Genomic DNA, 8,012 nt, shown 5'->3' with positions numbered 1-8,012 from the left:
TAGCAGGTCTGTAACTTGCTTAAGGTCACTCAGTTGGCAGAGGGTGGAGACCGGTCTCAGCCCCCCATCAGTCTGCCTCCAAGTCCATGCTCCTAGCCATCGGAAGCTAATGACCTTGTCCTGGTGTGATTTTGGCAAATCCCCTAGTGAGCAATCTGTTAATGCACTCTTAAATTAGAACCTAAAAGTAAGGAAGGATTAATAATTAAATGTCACCATAAAAAAGAACTAGATGGACCTAGAAGATTATGAGCTTTAAATGGAATAAAAAATAGATTTTGGAATTCTATTGATTCTCAGTCTTCCATTTTGTGTGTAAAACCACCCAGATAATGTTTTCATACTTAGTGACCTAACGTAAAGCCTAAAGCTCCAAAATAACTCATGGACCTCGCCTGGTCTTAACAACAAACAAGCAAAACTCTGGTCTGAAAGCTTCCTTCCTCCCTCCCTCCCTTCTTAAAGAGGTATAATTGACAAATTGGTCAAGGGTGTTTCTGACCAGACTTTGACCCTAACAAATTAGGCTGGCAGAAAGGAGAGTTGAATGTTGAATGCATCTTCTAAAATTGCTTCTGATCTAAGCTACCTGGTGATGTAACTGGAAAGTTCGGAGAGTGCTGTGTCAGTCTGAGCATATTCTGTTTCCCTGGAACGAGGGCATCATTGGCTCTGTCTTCTACCAACAGCCAACATTTCTTATTCATAGGGTTCTTTCTCCACAGGGCCATGGATTATTGATAGAGCTCATGGTTAGGCAAGGCCCCTGTCACCCTAGACAAACATGACACTGTTCCTCAGCCCCAGTTCGGCTGGCACAGATGCCCCCTTGCAGCAACCCATGTGCATGCTTATCCAAGGCAATGTGAGGGCAGCTGTAGTTCAAGCTACATGTCAAAAGAAAAGCACCTTTTCTCTGACTAAATGAAGGAGAAAGGAGAGGGGAGGGACACTGGCAATTGTCATTGCCCTAAACACACATCATTACCAAATGTCTCTTAAGTTGACCTGGAAGCTCTCTCTGGACTCAGAATCTTAATTGTAACCCATTTGCACCAAAATACCTTCACTTCAAGCTCTTAGATCTTTCTTTCCTTAGGTTAGGCATTTTTATTACATGTAAAAAGGCACCGAAACATGCAAAGTGCATGTAAAATGAAGTTGGTTACCAAAGGATTTGTTCATTCAATCACTTTCCTATCTTCTTTTCATAGGTATTTTCAGAGCTGCTCTGTGAAGAGCACAGTAAGGAGGGTCTTGAACTACAGTCACAGTGTTATTATAACTGGAAGGACGGCATCCCGGCCGAACTCTTTACAGATGAGGAAACAAGACCGTGAAGTCGAGCGGCTTGCCCAAGCCCATCCTGGTGGCTCAGAGGGCACGGACTGAACACTTGCAGCTTCTGGCCTCCCAGTCCTGGATCCTTTTAACTGGACAGCCTGCTGGCTTCCTCTGGACGTGGGTTCCTGCCCTCTACCGTTCTGCTCTTTAGATCTAGCTCTTTTTTCTCTGCCCTAGATCCCTATATCCTAACACCTGACAAACTGATTACCAAGTTCAGGAAAAGTGTTGGTCTCCTCAAAAGTTGGGTGATAAATTACACGTGATAATTATTTAACATGTCCTATTGACATCTACATTTTAAAAAAGATTTTATTTATTTGATAGAGAGAGAGAGAGAGAGAGCGCACACAAGCAGAGGAAGTGTCAGGTGGAGGGAAAGGGAGAAGCAGGCTCCCTGCAGAGCAGAGGGAGCCTGACGTGGGACTCGATCCCAGGACCCCAGCATCATGACTTGAGCCAAACTGAGTCGCTTAACCAACTGAGCCACCCAGATACCCAACAACTACATTTTTATCTTATTATCAAAACTAAATCAGTGATATGTCAGAAGAAACCTTTTACACCTTTCTTATATCCCTGGGGGTATAAGGTACCACTTCCAACACACCAATGCCTCCATTTCATAAAATAAACAAATACAGCTATAGGAAAAGGAAGAGAACTTAGTACGATGATGATGAATTTTACACACTGGATTTTGGGATGAAAAAGGCATTAAAGATAAATGAATTCACACCAAAAATAAAATGTTGTTAATGGGGCTGTTTTAAAGATGGAACCAAATAGTTTTGATTCCTCCCCCAAGAGGTAGGGTCTAAGTTCCCTGCCATTGAGTCTGGGTGGGACTTCCTGACTCACTGGGAATCCACAGGATGTGGTAGAAGTGATTCTCTTTAGCTTTGAGCCTAGGCCAGGAAAGGTCCTGTGGTCCCTGCCTTGTTCATTGCCGTGCTGGGCTGTTGTGTAAGAAGCTCACCAGCCCTGAGACTACCATGCTGGAGGCCATCCTGCAAGGAACCCACCAGGCTACAATTGTTGAGGCCACCAGGCCTCCCAGTTGGCTTGGCCATTCTAATCATGGCTGCTGACTGTAGGGCACAGAGGGCTGTTATCACTGTGCCCTTTCTGAATTACTGACCCACAGGCAGTGAGTATAAACAGATTTTTTTTTTTTTTGCTGTTTTTTAATTTTACACCACTAAGGGTTTTTTTTTGGGGGGGGGTGGTCCTAGCATACTGCAAAGGCTACTGAGGCATTTCAATAGCTCAATGCTTCTCTTTGTGCAAATTCATAATTCTTCACACCATAGTGCACATTATTTTTATTCTGCCACCCTTAGAGAATACTTTGTCTCATTCTTCACTGTGCTTGCATGTTCCTACAGTCTTTTTATAGCTTTCACGCTGGGATTCGTGTCGGTATTAACTGACATCTCCTCTCTATAAACAAGTCCGAGGTATACGTAACTTGACATAAATGAAATCATGAAGATGATTAAAATGTTACGAGTACCACTGCAAATCATTCCTCTGGAATATTTATGAGAAAGATAATTGATCTATAAAACAGTGAAAAGTTTAATTTTAAGAAACCTGTTCCCACCATTTTAGTTACTCCTACTTTATTCTATGAGGGATTTTAAAAAGTAATGTATTCAGAGATTCACTAAAAATAATGTCAAGGGGATGTTAGCTGCTACATACTGGCTATTACCTAGAAGCAAAACTGCAGAAACATAGTGTATTTAACATGTCTTATACATAAGAAATGCCCAACAATACCCAATAAAGTGTTGATTCTAGTGTTTACATCATTAGAGTAGAACAAGATAATGGAATTCAATTACGACCAAAAAAAAAAAAAAAGAGTAAGAATGACTCTGGAAATGAAAAATAATTACAACTTTTCACTTTTCACTTTTAAATTGTAATTTGTAGCATCCACTGGCTGCATGATTTGTCTGCCCGCGGGCTAGGAAGCACTGAACTGATTCAGTTAAATTATACATTTTTGGAACTGCAAGACCCCAATCCATCTTTCAGAGTTATAGAGCTCTATCCTAACACAAACTATTTCTATCAGGACCCAAACTCTTATCTAATTAGTACTCGCTAGAAAGAGCTTGTTCCTTGTAACCCGGAGATGTGTGTGCGCACGTGCGTTTCAGTTCAACCGTTCTTTCTGGTGGACTATCATCGATGCAGACTTCTACAGAATCCATTCAGACACAGCAATTGATTCTGAATGAGAAAGCGGTCAAAATGAGTAAACCCAGCTTGGATAGACCTTGCCTCTTGATTTTCCCCTCGCCCAAGAACCTGGACTTAATCAAGTACACTTCAGAGCATGGTGGGCATGTGTTTTTGTATGATTGAGAGATTTGCCTTTCACATTGGTTGATATCATTCTTTGGAATCATAATCTTCACAGCAAACTAGCAACACAAAGATATTTAACAAATTTGTCCAAATTTCCTGGGTTAATGGAGAAGAGAGCCATACTGGTTAACCTCAAAGGGAATTAGGGGACTACCCAAGACATCTGTACCTTTTGAGCATGTTTTTGAGGAGAAATAAAGGAGTGTCAAGTGCCAAGCCAGAATTTCCTAGCTGTGCCTAGCAGCATGGCACCCAGAAGTTGCCCCTCTCTGCTTTGCTGAGGTCTGAAGCCCTTATCATACAGTAGTTTTTAAAAAATCCACCCAAGGGGTGCCTGGGTGGCACAGTCAGTTACGTGTCCTACTCTTGATTTTGGCTCAGGTTATGATCTCAGGGTGGTGGGATCAAGTCCTTCCTTGGGCTGCATGCTCCCCATAGGGTCTGCTGAGTTTCTATCTCTCTGTCCCTCCCCCTTCCATCCCTGGCGCGCGCTCTCTCTCTCTCTTTCTCTTCCAAAATAAATAAATACATCTTTTTTAAAAATCCCCCAAACTAAGACTATACTATTTTTCTTAATCACTCAGAACCCATCATGTTAAGAAAAACCTGGTAGCCCCACAGAACCACTAAAACTCTCTTACACGAGTTACCCTGAGGACACTCAAGCAAGATGGCAGGGGAGTAGGAGACCTAAATATCATGGGGTTCCAGGAGTTCAGCGAGACAGTTATCAAACCATTCGGAATACCTACAAACTCAACAGGAGATCGAAGAGAAGAAGGGCATCAATTCTAGGAACAGAAAAGAGACCTTTTCTGGAAGGTAGGACGAGCAGAGAAGTGAGTCCGAGGACATACGGGAAGATAGACCATGGGGGGAGGGGCCGGCTCCGAGCAAGCGGTGGAGCACAAAATCCAGATTGTTAGAAGTCTGCTCTACTGGGAGACGTGGCTCCGGAGGCTAAGCAGGGGGTGGAGCCCTTGCCGGGACAGTGTGGTCTCAGGACCCGCGGGGTCACAGAAAGACCAGGAGTGCCTGAGAGTGGCAGAGCTCCCAGGTATCAGAGTGGGGGAGGCCGCGGCAGAGACGGACCTGAGAAGGGGGCTCTCAGCTTGGGGTTCCCTTAAACCGTGATCCAGACACAGTTGGGCTACTGCTCTTAGAGCAGGGACCCACGTGGCAGGTTCAGGGAGACTCACCCTCCTCCGGGAGGAGCGCATGCCAGGAATCAGCTGGGTTTGGAGACTCCAAAGGGCGCCAAGCGCCAGAGACAGAAACGCTTCGTCACAGGCCGGGTGAGCTCAGAGCGTGACCGGAGACCAGGGAGATGGGAGGGATTGACGGTGTTTCTCTGATGGCGCACCGAGGAGCAGAGCCCCAAACTCTCTGCTCCTCGGGCCAGAGACTGGGCGGCCGCCATCTTCATTCCCGCCCTCCAGAGCTCTACGGAAAGCGCTCAGGGAACAAAAGCTCCCGAGCGCGAACCGGGGCAGAATGCTTAGACTGGCTGCTGGCAAGGGCGGTGCAATTCCGCCTCCGGCAAAGACATTTGAGAATCACGGGGGCAACAGGCCCCTCCCAAGAAGATCAGCAAGAACATCCAGCCAAGCCCAAGTTCACTGATCAATGAGAACTGCGGAACTCAAGAGGTAGGGCAATGCAACCCATAGATTTCATGGCTTTCCTTCATGGTTCTTTAGTTTTCCAAAGTTAAATTTTTTTAAATTTATTTTTTCTTATTCTATTTTTAAAAAATTTTCCTTTTTCCTATTTTAATGTTTTAAACTATTTTTTCTTATCAAAGCTTTTAAAAAATCTTTTTAAATTTTCATTGTTATAGTCATACTCTATCTCTTCATTGTATTTAACCTTAGTTTTTGTATATATATAGGTTTTTCTTTCTTTAAAATTTTGGGATACAGTTTCTTTTAACAGATCAAAATATACCCTAATCTAGCACATGGCTTTGTTCTAGTCTCCAGCCTGATCACATTCTTTCCTCTTTTTTTCCTTCTTTTTTCAATCAACTTCTAACTTTTCAATTCCTTTTTTAAATCTTTTAAAATTTTCATCTTTACACTCATATTTCATCCCTTCATCGTGTTTACATATATATATTTTTTCCTTTAAAATTTTGGGAGGCAGTTTCTTCTAACAGACCAAAATACACCCAAAATCAAGTGTGTTGCTCTGTTTTATTCACATATATATATATATATATAGGAGGGTGATATATATATTTATATATATATTTATATATATATATATTTTTTCACCCTCCTTTCTCCCCCCCCCCCCATTTCAGGTCTCTTCTGATTTGATTAGTGTATATTTTTCTGGGGAATTGCTACCCTTTTAGTATTTTGTTCTCTCATTCATCTATTCTTATCTGGATAAAATGACAAGGTGAAAAACTCACTTCAAAAAAAAGAACAAGAGGCAGTACCAATGGCTAGAGACCTAATCAATATGACATTAGTAAGATGTCAGAACTAGAGTTCAGAATGAGGATATCAAGGTGCTAGCTGGGCTCCAAAAAGCCTGGAAGATAGTAGAGAATCCCTTTCTGAAGAAATAAAACCCCTTTCTGGAGAAATGAAAGAACTAAAATCTAACCAAGTTGAAATAAAAAAGATATTAATGAGGTGCAATCAGAAATGGAGGCTCTTACTGCTAGGATAAATGAGACAGAAGAGGGAATTAGTGATATAAAAGATGAAATGATGGTGAATAAAGAAGCTGAGCAAAAGAGAAACAAACAACTACTGGACCATGAGGGGAGAATTTGAGAGATAAGTGATACCATAAGATGAAACAATATTAGAATAATTGGGATCGCAGAAGAAGCAAAAAGAGAAAGAGAGGGGCAGAAGGTATACTGGAGCAAATTATAGCAGAGAATTTCCCTAATTAGGTGAAGGGAACAAACATCAAAATCCAGGAGGCACAGAAATCCCCCTCAAAATCAATAAAAATAGGTCCACACCCTGTCATCTAATAGTAAAACTTACAAGTCGCAGGGACAAAGAAAAAATCCTGAAAGCAGCTCAGGGCAAGAGATGTGTAACATGCAATGGCAGAAATATTAGATTGGCAGCAGACCTATCCACAGAGACCTGGCAGGCCAGAAAGAACTGGCATAATATATTCAGAGCACTAAATGAGAAAAATATGCAGCCAAGAGTACTATATCCAGCTAGGCTGTCACTGAAAATAGAAGGAGAGATAAAGAGCTTCCAGGTCAAACAAAAACTAAAAGAATTTGCAAACACCAAACCAGCCCTATAGGAAATATTGAAAGGGGTCTTCTAAGCAAAGAGAGAGACTAAAAGTAACAGACCAGAAAGGAACAGAGACAATATACAGTAACGGTCACCTTCTATGCAATAAAATGACACTAAATTCATATCTTTCAATAGTTACCCTTAATGTAAATGGGCTAAATGGCCCAATCAAAAGACAAAGGGTATCAGAATGGATTAAACAAAAACAAAAACAAAAACCAAGACCCACCGATGTGCTGTCTACAAGAAACTCATTTTAGACGCAAAGACACCTCCAGATTTAAAGTGAGGGGGTGGAAAACAATTTATCATGCTAATGGACAGCAAAAGAAAGCTGGGGTGACAATCCTTATATCAGACAAATTAGATTTTAAGCCAAAGACTATAATAAGAGATGAGGATGGGCACTATCTCATACTTAAAGGGTTAGTCCAACAGGAAAATCTAACAATTTTAAATGTCTATGCCCCTAACATGGGAGTAGCCAATTATATAAACCAATTAATAACAAAATCAAATCTTAAAAAAAAAATAACAAAATCAAAGAAACACATCGACAATAATACAATAATTATAGGGGACTTTAGCAACCTCCTCATTGAAATGGACAGGCCATTTAAGCAAAAAATGAACAAATAAATAAAGGCTTTAATGACACACTGGACCAGATGGACATCACAGATATATTTAGAACATTCCATCCCAAGGCAACAGAACACACTTTCTTCTCTAGTGCACATGGAACAGTCTCCAGAATGGATCACATCCTGGGTCACAAATCAGGTCTCAACTAGTACCAAAAGAATGAAATCATTCCCTGAAGATTTTCAGACCACAATGCTTTGAAACTAGAACTCAACCACAAGAAGAAAGTTGGAAGGAACTCAAATACATGGAGGTTAAAGAGCATCCTACTAAAGAATTAATGGATCAACCAGGAATTGAAGAAGAATTTTAAAAATTCATGGAAACAAATGAAAATGAAAACACAACGGTTCAAAA

This window comes from Martes martes (genome assembly GCF_963455335.1).
Source record: "Martes martes genome assembly, chromosome: 6".
In the NCBI taxonomy this organism is placed as follows: Eukaryota; Metazoa; Chordata; class Mammalia; order Carnivora; family Mustelidae; genus Martes; species Martes martes.
This window is presented reverse-complemented; position numbering follows the sequence as displayed.